This window comes from Diabrotica virgifera, chromosome 1 (assembly GCF_917563875.1).
Source record: "Diabrotica virgifera virgifera chromosome 1, PGI_DIABVI_V3a".
NCBI lineage: Eukaryota > Metazoa > Arthropoda > Insecta > Coleoptera > Chrysomelidae > Diabrotica > Diabrotica virgifera.
The window spans coordinates 243762403-243776989 of record NC_065443.1 but is presented as its reverse complement, the minus strand read 5'-3'; the positions used below and the strand labels follow the sequence as shown (position 1 = coordinate 243776989).

The 14587-nt window shown below is 30.8% G+C and overlaps 1 protein-coding gene across 6 annotated transcripts in view; it reads left to right on the top strand.

Moving 5' to 3' along the window:
* The window catches only part of LOC126883113 (Ig-like and fibronectin type-III domain-containing protein 2), a 1605319-nt gene that overhangs the window by 739942 nt on the left and 850790 nt on the right, over nt 1-14587 (top strand). For 4 of the 6 annotated variants that reach the window (XM_050648382.1, XM_050648360.1, XM_050648361.1 and 1 more), the window contains one exon: nt 5765-5799. The exons of the other annotated variants lie outside the window; for them this stretch is intronic. The gene's annotated coding sequence lies outside the window, so the exon portion shown is untranslated. The remainder of the gene's footprint in view (nt 1-5764; nt 5800-14587) is intronic. 6 annotated transcript variants of the gene reach the window in all.

Genomic DNA, 14587 nt, shown 5'->3' with positions numbered 1-14587 from the left:
TGACAGACAATAATAATGTATACAGGGTGTACCAATTTAGAGATATGACGTCATCGTTGATTTTCTTAAATGGCAACACTGTCATTTTGATAGCTATTTTGATAGGGTATGTAAAGTTATACACAACTGCAAAATATCAAATTTTATTCTCTACCATTTACAAGATAATAGAAAATAACACAGTTATGTCTGTAATTTGGAATAAATTCAATAACTAAAATACTAATTGTTTTTTTGAAAAATGCTCAGACCCGTCGATTAGTATTTTAAATTGTCATTTTTGACATAATATAGTAATGTATAATACAGGGTGTCCCAGTTTAAATATATGACGTCATCTTTGATTTTCTTAAATAGCAACACTATCATTTTGATAGCTATTTTGATAGGGTGTGTAAAGTTATACACAACAGCAAAATTTCAAATTTTTATTCCCTACCATTTACAAGATAATAAAAAATAACAAAGTTGTGAAAAACAAGTAAACAAATAATAATTTAATTTAATTATTTCAATTAAGCAAATGCTTATATCGTTGTCCATTGACAATTTGACAATAATTGAGGGCAATAACATTATGAGTATTTGCTTAGTTGAAATATTTAAATTCAATTATTATTTGATTACTTGTTTTTCATAACTTTGTTATTTTTTTAGTATCTTGTAGATGGTAGGGAATAAAAATTTGAAATTTTGCAGTTGTGTATAACTTTACACACCCTATCAAAATAGCTATCAAAATGACAGTGTTGCTATTTAAGAAAATCAACGATGACGTCATATCTCTAAATTGGGACACCCTGTATACATTACTATTGTATGTCAAAAATGACAATTTGAAATATTAATCGATGGGTCTGAACATTTAAAAAAAAAAACAAATTAGTATTTTAATTATTGAATTTATTCCAAATTACAGATATAACTTTGTTATTTTCTATTATCTTTTAAATGGTAGAGAACAAAAATTTGATATTTTGCAGTTGTGTATAACTTTACACACCCTATCAAAATAGCCATCAAAATGGCAGTGTTGCCATTTAAGAAAATTAACGATGACGTCATATCTCTAAATTGGGACACCCTGTATACATTATTATTGTATGTCAAAAAGGACAATTTGAAATACTAATCGAGGGGTCTGAGCATTTTTCAAAAAAGCAATTAGTATTTGAGATATTGAATTTATTCCAAATTACAGACTCTCTCTGTATATTATTATGTGAAACCATCTAGTTGCGTTAGCTAAGCATATTCATTCTCAGCAATATTCTTTGATAGTACTACTTAATACAAAGTCATTACGATCGTATTCTTTACTTCACGATCAATGTTATTACCTGTTACTGTACATAACAGAACTGTGATAACAGTCACCGTTTTAAAGCACCATTATTCAAAAATCACGGTCACTGATCACGCTGTGATTTAAAAATCATCATGTTCACCATCACTATTTGAGATTTTAAATTTTAGCACTTCAGAAGATTTACTTTTTGCTTAGATTTCGTTTTGAATTTGGATATAATTTCTCCATGTAAAACAAAATGATTTTAATACCAATTATCACACTTGGAACTTACATTGATTTTCTATATTTTGTATCTATCGGCTATGCCGATACTTTTTGATTGGTGATTTCTTCAATCCATAAGATCCAATTGATTAGGTCTTCATTACGGGCATATTTTAAAAGAACGAAGTAATATAAGCACATTTTAAGATCATACCTATTATACATAAATATTTAATTTTAGTTGTATTTCTTTTCAATACCATTGATTTTATTTTATTAGGTTAGGTTAGGTTATTTGACTATGTATTTTTTTTAAATAATATCATTTCTTTTATTGATAAACGGATATTGCTTTTAAGCTTGTTCTATATGCCATTGTATGCTACAGTTTATTCTAAGAAACCAACACACTCGCGAAATAACGGTAGTCTGGGCTGATTATCGGAGAATAGGCCATTTTTGGGAAAAGTTATTTACCAGCAATTTTATTGCTGGAATCGAATTATAATATCCTATATATTAATAATATAGGTATGCAAAGTCCTCAGATAGTGTGCTACTTTTTTTATAAACAAAATGGCGCCCGAAAATCCTGTTTTTTTCAATTATTGCTCTAGAACTCCGAAGATTTTAACTTTACAACAAAAACACTCAAATAAAAATTCACCGTGATTAAATTTTGCATAGAGACGTGTTTTTCCCGATCTGCTCCGACGAAAATTTTCCTCGGAAAATGCGGGTTTTCCCAACAAAATCTTTAATTTTCAAATAAAGTTTTAGATAAGTAATTATTTACCAATAATTAAATAATTTGGTGACTTAAAAGCCTTCTTGGTTTAGATTATAGTTCCAGAAGCTGGTGAAAATTAAACGAATATTTTAGCAACAATTGAATTGTTAATTAATAATTTACGGTCGCAATAATAACCAAAATAATTATGATACACTGATCAAACTTTGAAATCTTATAAAGATGAGATGCCTATTTAACATTTTGTCGACAAAATATAGATTTTTTATTTTTTTGCATAATCTTTAAATATTAAAAAAAGTAGTTATAAACAAATTAACGTTTCTCAGAAAGTTTTTATTATATTATAATTTTAAAAAATAGCTAAAATGCGCATTTCAAATATCTTGAAAATGAATGCTTTAAAACTTTTTTGCAACCATTTGCAAAAAAGTTATGAAACAGCAAAATAAGCATACGATTACTCGGTATTAATAATTTTTTTTAATTCTTTCAAAGCGTAGAAGTGAGATTAAAGTACAAGCTAATTATTTTTAAAACAATATCGATTATCAGCTTAATGGTTATATTTTAATTAAAGATTATAAATATATTTTTTTGTAATTTACACGCGCGAAAGTAGAATAATACAGTACCGTAGCTACCCGCCCACATAAACAACTCGCGCGAGTTTAAGCGTGTCAGTCGCTTCGAGTGAACATTTTATCTCCGGCTCTGTATCAAGCCTACTTTAGCGCTAAAAATTACAAAAAAAGTATTTTTAATCTTTGATTAAAATATAACCATTGCACTAATTTTTGACATTCTTTGTGAGTAATTAGTTTGTACCATAGACTCACTTTTAAGCTTTGAAACAATTAAAACAAATTATAAAAAATGGAGATATCGTATATTTATTTTGCTGTTTCCAACTTTTTTGCAAATGGTTGGAAATTTTTTTTAAAGCATTCATTTTCAAGACCTATGAAATACGCATTTTAAGTATTTTTTAAAATTAGAATATAATAAACAATTTCTAAGAAATGTTAATTTGTTTATAACAATTTTTTTTAAACATTTAATGATTATGCAAAAAAATGAAAAATTTATATTTTGTCGACAAAATATTAAATAGGCATCACACCTTTATAATCTTTCTAAGTTTGATCAATGTCTCATGATTATTTTGGTTGTTATTGCGACTGTAAATTGTCAATTAACAATTGAATTGTTGCTAAAATATTCGTTTCATTTTAACCGGCTTCTGAATTTATAATCTATACCAAGAAAGCTTTTATTTCACCAAGCTATATAATTATTGATAAATAATTACTGGCCCAAAAAATTTATTTGAAAATTCGAGATTTTGTTGGGAAAACCCACATTTTCCGAGGAAAATTTTCGTCGGAGCAAATCGGAAAAAACATGCCTCTATGTAGAATTAAATTGGGGTGAATTTTTATTTGACTATTTTTGGTGTAAAGTTAAAATCTTCGGAGTTATAGAGCAATAATTGAAAAAAATACGATTTGTCGGCGCCATTTTGTTTATAAAAAAAGTAGCACACTATCTGTGGACTTTGCATACCTATATTAATAATATATAGGATCTTATAATTCGATTAAAGTAATAAAATTGCTGGTACATAACCTTTCTTTGTACTTTACTAATTAGACCAACGTATTATAACTATTTTTTTTTAATTTAAAGATTATGCAAAAAAAAGAAAAAATTATATTTTGTCGATAAAATATTGAACAAGCATCTTATCTTTATAATCTTTATAAATTTGATCAATGTATCATGATTATTTTGGTTATTATTGCGATCGTAAATTGTTAATTAACAATTGAATTGTTGCTAAAGTATTCGTTTAATTTTCACCGGCTTCTGAATTTATAATCTATGCCAAGAAATCTTTGATGTCAATAAGTTATTTATTTATTGATTAATAATTACTTACCTAAAACTTTATTTGAAAATTATAGTTTTTGTTAGGAAAACCCACATTTTCCGAGGAAAATTTTCGTCGGAGCAAATCGGGAAAAACATATCTCTATGCAGAATTTAATTGCGGTGAATTTTTATTTGGGTGTTTTTGTTGTAAAGTTAAAATCTTCGGAGTTATAGAGCAATAATTGAGAAAAATACGATTTGTCGGCGCCATTTTGTTGATAAAAAAGTAGCACACTATCTGCGGACTTTGCATACCTATATTATTAATATATAGGATCTTATAATTCGATTTCAGCAATAAAATTGCTGGTAAATAACTTTTCCATGAATTTTGCTAATTAGCCCAGAGTACGGGCTAAATATCAAAAAGCAAACCTTTAATAGAATCAACAAAGTGATTAATTTGACCAATTGTGAAAAAAATCTTTGTAGTCTGACAAGATGATTATATTTACAAATTTAATATATCTAAACAATCATAAAAATTATTAAAAACAAAAATATTTTTAATATATAGATTCAGATCGAAATAGAAAAAACAGATAGGTATTAATACTATCATTTTAATGGTACGGAAGTGTTGGTAACCATATTGTAAACTACAATAAACTTTGATGGATAGAAATGAGCCTCATTAGTTGTGTAATATTTTGGGTAATGAAAAAATAACCAATTCAGTTGGTGTTATTGAGTTTTCTTCTATCAGATATATCTGACAGGAAAGAGTGGTCAAGTGGTCATGTTCACAAAGAAATTGTGGACGATTTTCGGACAATTCTCTAAATGTTTTATAGTGTTTCAAATGAAATCGTATAAGTGGAACTATTATACTATGACGGTTAAAGCTCTTTCATGAATTTTCTTATTAAATGTTTAATGACAGGGCTATATGGTCAGTAAAAAGGAGTCAGTTAAAATCATCTGATTAAAAAATTAATATTTCTAACAATTTTACAATTATTGTAATTTTAAAACATCTTCTGATTTTGAGAGCGATATATGAAATTCAGAATTTATTTTATATAGTAGGCTCGGAAATTGGCTAGAAAATTTAAACAGAACAGAACAAAATTCAGTTTGGCAATATTGTGAAAATCTTTTCGGACATCAACAAAACCGTAATTTAATTCAGACAAATCAATATATTTTTTACCAACAAAAGTGAGATGTTGAACCAAATAATTTTTCAAAAATAATTTTGTATTCGTTTCCTCCAATGAACTTTCTTTTCTTCTCCTTAAAGGTAGAAAAAAAGTTTAATTTCCCTTGCTTAAAATTTATGGTCTAATTATTTTAACTGTAATAATATGCAAGTGTTTACTGTAAGTTCTAAAATTACTAATTTTCAATAAATAATGGGATGTTAAAATACCGGCATATATGCTTATCTTTAAAGCGGCTACTCGATTTTTTTAAACATTTATACTAATAACAATGATACCGCCACTTTGTTGCACATTCTGGCCGATCTTCGTTTCTAATTTACCAAATATTATTTATTTCCACCAAAGTATTTTATAATTACCTATCACGAAGTTATAACGTATTTTTTCTTCTTTCAGCTATACGTGTAGTGTATTAATATCGTGATATCGTGGTAAGTACCATTATTTATAATTAAAAAAGGTAACACTGATGAGTTCATTGAATCAATATTAGTAATAAATTTTTAAATATTTTAGATCAACTCAGATTCTTCTTCTTTTAGTGCCTATTTGTTTCGAATATTGGCGATCATTCTGGTTATAATTATTCTTATGCTTTAAATAGATTAGTTGTTGTTGTGGAGAACCATTTCCTCAGGTTTTTTAACCATAATATTATTTTTCTCCCAATTCCTCGCTTTCCGAATACTTAACCTTGAAGGATCACCTTCAGTAATCTGTATTTAGTGCCGTTTCTCATTATGTGTCCGAGATATTCTAACTTTCTCCTTTTAATGGCATACATCACCTCTCCTTCTTTGCCCAGTCTCTTCGTAATACGGTCTCGTTGGTTATCTTGTCCGTCCATGATATCCTTAGGATTCGCCTGTATAGCCACATCTCGAAGGCTTCAAGTTTTTTCTCCGTTGCTTCAGTGAGTGTCCAGGATTCAACTCCGTAATACAATATTGAGAAGATATAACATCGTAGGAGCCTTATTTTTATCTCCAGATTCAGGTTGTGGCTTTTAAAGAGTTTGGCCATGTTATTGAATGCACTCCTAGCCTTCTACATTCTACATTTTATGTCTTGTGAGTGATCCCATTGTTCGTTTGCCCAGTCTCTTCGTAATACGGTCTCGTTGGTTATCTTGTCCGTCCATGATATCCTTAGGATTCGCCTGTATAGCCACATCTCGAAGGCTTCAAGTTTTTTCTCCGTTGCTTCAGTGAGTGTCCAGGATTCAACTCCGTAATACAATATTGAGAAGATATAACATCGTAGGAGCCTTATTTTTATCTCCAGATTCAGGTTGTGGCTTTTAAAGAGTTTGGCCATGTTATTGAATGCACTCCTAGCCTTCTACATTCTACATTTTATGTCTTGTGAGTGATCCCATTGTTCGTTTACTACTAAGTTTACTAATAAGATTAGTTAATCAAAAATATTTAATAACTAATTGGATAGTGTGCCCAAAACGTAACTGTTTTGGAACGACAATTTGTTTATGGATTTTTTAAACTCACTTATTCCATATAAAATTAAAATTTAATTGTGCATTTTGAAACTACGTGACTATGTCTTTCATTTAATATTTTTGTTTTGAAATTCTTTTTGTTTGAAGTCTCCTAATCGGATGTTGGATATCATCATCACTATATTTACTCTATCTACCACTGCTCTGAAGAGTTCTATTGAACTGTACTTAAACCAGTCCCTGAAATTCTTCAACCATGACACTCTCCTTCTTCCTATACTCACTCCGCCTCTTATCTTTCCCTGTATGATCAGGCTTATTAGTTCATATCGTTGTCCCCTCATTTTTATCGTGTTTATAAGTTCGTATTGTATCCACAAAAAATGTGGATTCGAATCGATAAATGCAATTTTTTATAATTTGTTTAAAAAATGTTATAAATAAATAGGTTGGCATGAAAAAATTTCGGTAATACCCCCTAAAATAGGAACATATCAAAAAACAGTAAAATCCTGTATAAAAGGTATATTTAAAATCTACCTTTTATACAGGATTTTACTGTTTTTTGTATTATATGGTATACAGCCAACTACAGGAAAACTTTTTCCTCGTGGACTAGGAACATATCAATTATTAAACATTTCTCTAATGACTGTATTATCGATCTTCGAAATTTACCAATGTTTTTCAATTACGAAATAAAAAAATTGGTTGCTTATGAAATGGTAAAATCATGGTAGGTATATAAAACAAAATGTATATTTAGAAACATTTAAATTTAAATTTTTAGTTTAAGTACTTATAGGTCTGGATCGCGCGTATGAAAAAAGGTGATTAATAGCAAGCTGAACATTTGTTAATTATTAAAATAGCTTAAGGGTGTCTAGTAGGACAAACTTTGATATATGGGAACACTGGAAAAGGGGAAGTTATAATTGTGGAACAGGTTAAAAATTTGGAACGGTCAGACCACGAAAACGTCACATGTATTTTGTCCGACAAAACTTCCAATTGATTTGTTACTCTTTCGTTAAACTCTCATCCAAAAATCAGACTGTCATTTATCACCTGTCATAATTCCTGTCATTTGACATTTTCTACGTGTTCCACTCATTATAATGCCCATTTGGTGATAAATAGCAGCCTGATTTTTGCATGAGAGTTTAATAAAAGGGTAACAAATCAATTGGAAGTTCTGTCGGACAAAGTACATGTGACGTTTTCGTGGTCTGACCGTTCCAAATTTTTAACCTGTTCCACAATTAAAACTTCCCCTGTTCCAGTGTTCCCATATATCAAAGTTTGTTGGACTAGACACCCTTAAGCTATTAACAAATTTTCAGCTTGCTATTAATCCACTTTTTTTCATACGCGGGATCCAGACCTATTATTCTCAAAGTATATTAAAAAATATAAATATATTTTCAAAAAACCCGATTGCGTTCGCCTTTTATAGATAGTTGGTACGCATACATACCAGAATGCAAGAAGTGATTATTTATTTTGAATCGACTCAATTTACTCAAACAATATTTGGTCTCATAACATTGATCTTGACAAAAACCATATTGGCAAAGTTCAGGTAAAAAATTAATTGCAATTTACTTTTTAGAAAGTCTCTCTCGAATATGCGAATAATGAATTACGTATATTAACCAAATTACGTATAAAAACATAATTTATTTTGACAATTATAAATAACCAAAAAACTACAACTAGGCCAGGAACCAAAGCTTTTCACCTCGCAATTTTTACAAAATGGATCGTTTTGCTTGAAAATTTGATAATAAGTAGTGCATAGTCCAAGGATCAAAATCTATATGATTCCGAAAGGCGCTTTTATCATGGGGGTGGTTGCCACCCCATCTCGAGGGTGGACATTTTTTATTATATTTTGACTGCAAAAGTTGATAAAAACATTCATTCTAAGCAAAACATGGTCGATACATTTTTTTTGATAAAATTAATAGTTTTTGATTTATTCGCTATCGAAAGTGTTAGTTTTGTGTAGAAAAAATAAATGTTTTTCGATTTACTCATTTACGATTCACTCAAGTTTTGCCGTAGAAAATTTTTTTCAAACCAAGTTCTTGGGAATTAAATAACCTATAATTTTATATTGAAACATTTTTTCGTATCTCTGATGCTAATCTTTCTATTCTGAAGAAAATAGCATTTTTTACCAAACTACCAAAATTCGTTATTCGCTTTTAACTACAGTTTTTTAAAAACTGATCATTCAAGCCAGTCAAACTTCTAGAATCTATTAATAATACACAAATAAATAAGAATGAATAAGGTCAATGACTAAAAACACTGCTAACTTACATTATTATGCTTCCAATTGGATTTCTACTTTTTCTTCAAAAAAATATATTGATTTTTTAACCGTTACTTTTTTATTTTTTATCTTAGAAAGTTTGGTAAAAAATAATTTTGTATGTTTTTACAAGATCTATAAGCCTGTTAATATTAAATATTTTTAAAATCCTCAGTCGCAAAACGAGGTGACTTTGGATGAGTTGGTAAAGGTGGTTTTTGCGTGTTATCACAAGTTTTAATTGTCAATAGCTCACTCAATTTCTACCGTAGAAAATTTTTGCAAACCAGATTCTTGAGAATTAAATAAGCTACAATTTCATATTTTAACATTTTTTCGTATCTCTGATGCTATTCTTGCTATTCTGAAGAAAAAGCCATTTTTTTCTAAACTACAAAAATTCGTTATTCGCTTTTAACTCCATTTTTTTTAAAACTAATCATTTTAAGCCGCTCAAACTTCTACAACCTATTAATAATACATAAATAAAAAAGACCAAATAAGGTCAATGGCTAATTTTAATTAGGGTCGTGATTAGGGGGTTGCTTGCGATCACTTTTTCGCTGAAAAAAATAGGGACTGACATTCTTTTCATTGTAAGTCACTTAATTTTTGCTAGAGACTTTTTTTATTTCTGGAGATAGATATTTTTAAGTACTTTAAATTAGTTTGAACAAGTTGTCCTCGAAAATGCAGTTTTCCCGTATTTTGTCTTTGAAACTACAATATTTAGCATTTGTCGAAGAAGAGCCAACATACAATAAAGTATAGCTCGATTACTATTGGTGTTAAAGAAAATTAAAGAAAAAACGGTTTTGTCTATTTTTTCAAAAGATACATTTTTGTTAAGTAAAGTTGTTTTAATAAAACGAAAACTTTTGGAGTTATTAGTAGAAAACTTATTAAAAACATTGATTTTTTCGATATAAAACTAACACTTTCGATAGCGAATAAATCGACAACTACCAATTTTATCAAAAAAATGTATAGAACGTTTTTTACTTAGAATAAACGTTTTTATCAACTTTTGCGACAAAATATAATGAAAAATTTCCACCCCCGAGATGGGGTGGCAACCACCCATATGGTAAAAGCGCCTTTCGGCATGATATCGATTTTGATCCTTGGACTATCCACTACTTATTCCCAAATTTTCAAGCAAATCGATCCATTGTGTAAAAATTGCGAGGTTGTGTCCTATTTTAAGCTTCATTACTTGGACTATAGGTACTACTAAAATTTTGGAAGAACGCATATATCAGCTCAAAAACTTAGCAGATGTGCTAGAGATGCGATATTCGGCCTAAGACAGATTACAGAGAAAGCATTAGAATACAATAGACTAGCACTTCTACACAAAGATCTACTACAACTCTTGTATAAAAAAGAGATGTCGCTGGACATTATAAAAACAATCAAAAAATTCTATTAAAACAACAAGATGGAAGTCAGAATAAATGGACATCTTACGGAACCTATTAATACGGGTCATGAAATAAGATAGGGGGATTCACTAAGCTCTAGCTAGGCTGTTTAATCTTATCATGAAGAAAGTCATAAAGAACGTTAACAAAGGAAAACTAATAAGAATCGGGGACAATGAAATTAAAATTCGCTGTTACGCAGACAATGCAATTTTGCTAGCCCAAAATTAGAATAGCCTTTCAAAGGCTAGTTTTCAGGTTTATTACAAGAGCAAAATAATTTAACATGACCACTTAAACTTAGAAAGTTAGAGCAATAGTAATCCATAAAAAACTAATAAGATGCAAACTTGAAGTCTATGAAATTAGCATTGAAACAGTAATGGAAATAAAGTACCTAGAGCATATTGTTCAGTTGTGGAGTCGTCGAAAAAGAAGTAAGAGATTCAGTACAAAGAGCAAACAGATTAGTAGGATGCCTTAATAACACCATGCGGCGTAACCTACACGCTACACATTAACTGTAAGATGAGATCTAGAATCTTTAAGAGCAGAATAAGACCAATAACTATAAGGCCTAGGACGTAAGCATCAGAAACAAGACCCGAACAAGGACCGAACAAGGACTTAAGGGATCCGGAAAAAATGTAATATACAGGGTATAAGCGAGTGGACATTTAACAGAACAGAGAAAGGAACAATCAAAGTCGTTTCGTTGCGTTAAAATATCAAGGGACAAATCGCCACGTGGTGGAAGAAGTATCGGTCGGGGACATAAAAGAAAGTGTGACAATATTTCATGGGAAAATAACCAATGAACAAGCAAAATTGAATATATAAAGAAAGAAGAAAAACTTTTGTCATTCAGAATGTGTAGTCACAAGAATAAAATATGTGACAACAGCGTTGGTTTTCTGCATTTCATAAGCAATCAGAAAAACCACCATAAGAGATAAGAACTCACTGTAGTTCACCGTTATTTGCACATGTCTATAGAAAACATCTCGATTTTTTTTTATTTAGCTAATGCCTCGACAACTAATGGCCATTGGCATGGTAGGTACGGTGAGTTTTTGCAGTTAGGTACCTAGTGTCATGTGTCGTGTGTGTGTTGAGTAAGTGTCTTATTACTTTGCAAAGTCGACGTAATTGTCTTTGCAAAGAGACGCTAATTGTATCCGAACGTCTGCGGTCCCTCCGGTAAGTACGGATCCCACAAGGACAGAAACTATATATACGAAAAATTTCTGACCCTGGTGAGATTGGATCCAAAGGTAGGCGCTCTTACCACTGAGCCACAGACAGGGTTCATCTCGAATTTTATTTTACTCGTATAGCTGACATATTGTTCAATTCTTCTATTACTTTAACACGTCTTTCAGTTTCGTTTTATGATAAAATGGAGACTAAGCAATAGGGTGGTGCGAAAAAAGTCAAGTTGATAATTCCGCGTCGCTATAGTGCGAAAAAGTTGCGATTGGTAATAATAAGAAAACAAAAAAAAATATTCAAATCTGACTGTATCTTCCGATTCCGCAACGGACCTAAATATTATAAAAAAAAAAATGAAATTTTACCTTTTTTTCAAAAATTTTTATTGGCCCTCCGTGTACGTTTTATTTTTATCGCTATAGTAAAATTTATTTACAGTTTGCATGGCTGAGTAATAAAAAAAATAGTTTTGCGCATTTAACCTTCGGAGTACGAAGACTGGGTCAAGCGTGACCCGAAATTCAGTTATTTCTTAATATTTTATGAAATAATTTTTTTACAAATCCGATTGATCGTAAGTTCTCCTTATTTGTTTCAATCTATTTTTTCGTATATAATTCATGAACATGCAAATTACAGTTTTTCCTCTACGTAACATATATGATGCCGGTTCAGTCCTGACCCGGTCTTCGGATTTCGAAGAATATTTTCAATATGTTTGTAGGTACACGTAAATCGCAGCGGTCTCTGTTTACGTACAGTGGAACCCCGATAAGTCGGCCTCCGATAACCCGTAAGTCCGGCTAACCCGAACCATTTTCATCAGACAAAACAAACATTTTTCACTTTGACCAAGTTTTTTACAAAGAAATAAACAATACTGTATACAACTGTACGTAATTTAGATGTATTGTGCATATTTTACGTATTTCATGTTTTTGCAATTATAATGGAGTAATCTGTAAGTATACCGTGTTTTATTAATTTTTACCATATTCTCCGGCTAACTCGGATTTTCGATAACTCGGATCGGCCGCAGTCTCGATTAATCCGACTTATCAAGGTTCCACTGTATTCAAATATATGGCCGGACAAATTTACCCATGCCCGTTTTCTGTAATGTATTAGAATCTGGCCGCCTGAGCGAACTAGTATATGCCCATGGGTAACCATCTTAAAAAATTTAAATACAATAATTTAGGATTTTGTTTGTCTTTTGTTAAATTAAAGATACTGTTTAATAATACTGACTATTTAAAACATCCTTATAAATAAAATGAGAATGGGTCACGCTTGACCCATCATCGTAATCTAAGTAAGTCAAATAATCTCCGTACTCCGAAGGTTAACGAATATCTTATAACGAAAATCTATAAAAATTTGAAATTTTTGATGATTTTGATAATTTAAAAAATATTTAGTTATCTCATTTTCCTGTTACAATATGAAGCTCTTCGCTTGTTCAGCCCAGAACTCAAAATGTGGAGGTGGTTGCACTTCTAGCTCCACACGCACCCCCTTCTCTCCAAAGAACCAATGACTGTGTGTTTTTTACATTATTTGAATATATACATTTCTTTTTCATCTATTTGTGTCCAGCTTTTAAACGCCAACTTTTTATTGTGATTTGTTGGTAAAATCTGGCAGCATGGGCCTTGATTTAAGTTAGTGTTCTCCTAAATGAATCCATCTCTTGATTGGGACCCACATACGTTAGCATTAGACGATGCTTTCGTGACGACGTTAGTCACCGCTCGTCAGCTTGCATGCAGCAATGATAGTTTTGTACATTCCAGTCCAGTTGAAACTCTTCAAGGAAGTGGTGAAAAAGATAGTGTTACAACATTCCAGTCTATTATTTTAGTTTAGTCCTGTGCTTCAAAATTTCAAGTTTTAAGGTTAAAGGAAACACATTAGAGAGCTAGGGCTATAGTATGGTATAGTTAAACCCAAACCCAGACATCCAAAGTGAAAGTTATCCTCCAACACCAAATTGTTCTATTTGGTCCACATAATGTTCAGAAAAAAGTCACACCATTTTGTGCGTCGGGTTTGGGGGGGGGGGGGAGAGGGGGGAGAAATCGGTAAATTCGTAGTTTTTTACGTTTTTCGTCAATATTTCTAAAACCATGCGGTTTAGCATGAACAATCTTCTATACAAAATTATTCTACATTAAATTTGAAATAAAAAAGACTGTATGCATAAACCTTCTAAAATGAACGGTTCCAAAGTTACGGAGGTAGTATAGTATAATTGGTCCAAAAAAAGGCCTAACCCAGACATCCAAAGTAAAAGTTTTCCTTTAACACCAAATTGTTCTATATGGTCCACATATTGTTCAGTAAAAAGTTACACCATTTTGAGCGTCCGGTTTGGGGGGAGATGGGGGAGAAAGCGGAAATTAGTAGTTTTTTAGGTTTTTCGTCAATATTTCTAAAACTATGCTTTAGCATAAGGAATGTTTTATAGAAAAATGTTCTACATAAAATTTAAAACAAAAAAGGTTATATACATAATTGTCACAAAATCAACGGTTCCAGAGTTACGGAGGGTGAAAAGTGGAGGTTTTCGACACTTTTTATATATACCGTTTTTCCCCCTCTCCCCCCCAAACCCGACGCTCAAAATGGTGTGACTTTATGTAGACTTATGTAGACCATATAGAACAATTTTTTGTTGGAGGATAACTTTCCCTTTGGATGTCTGGGTTTTTGGTATAGTCATACCATACATTATAAAAATATAAAAATATAAAAAGTATCGAAAACCTTGATATTTCACCCTCCGTAACTCTGGAACCGTTGAT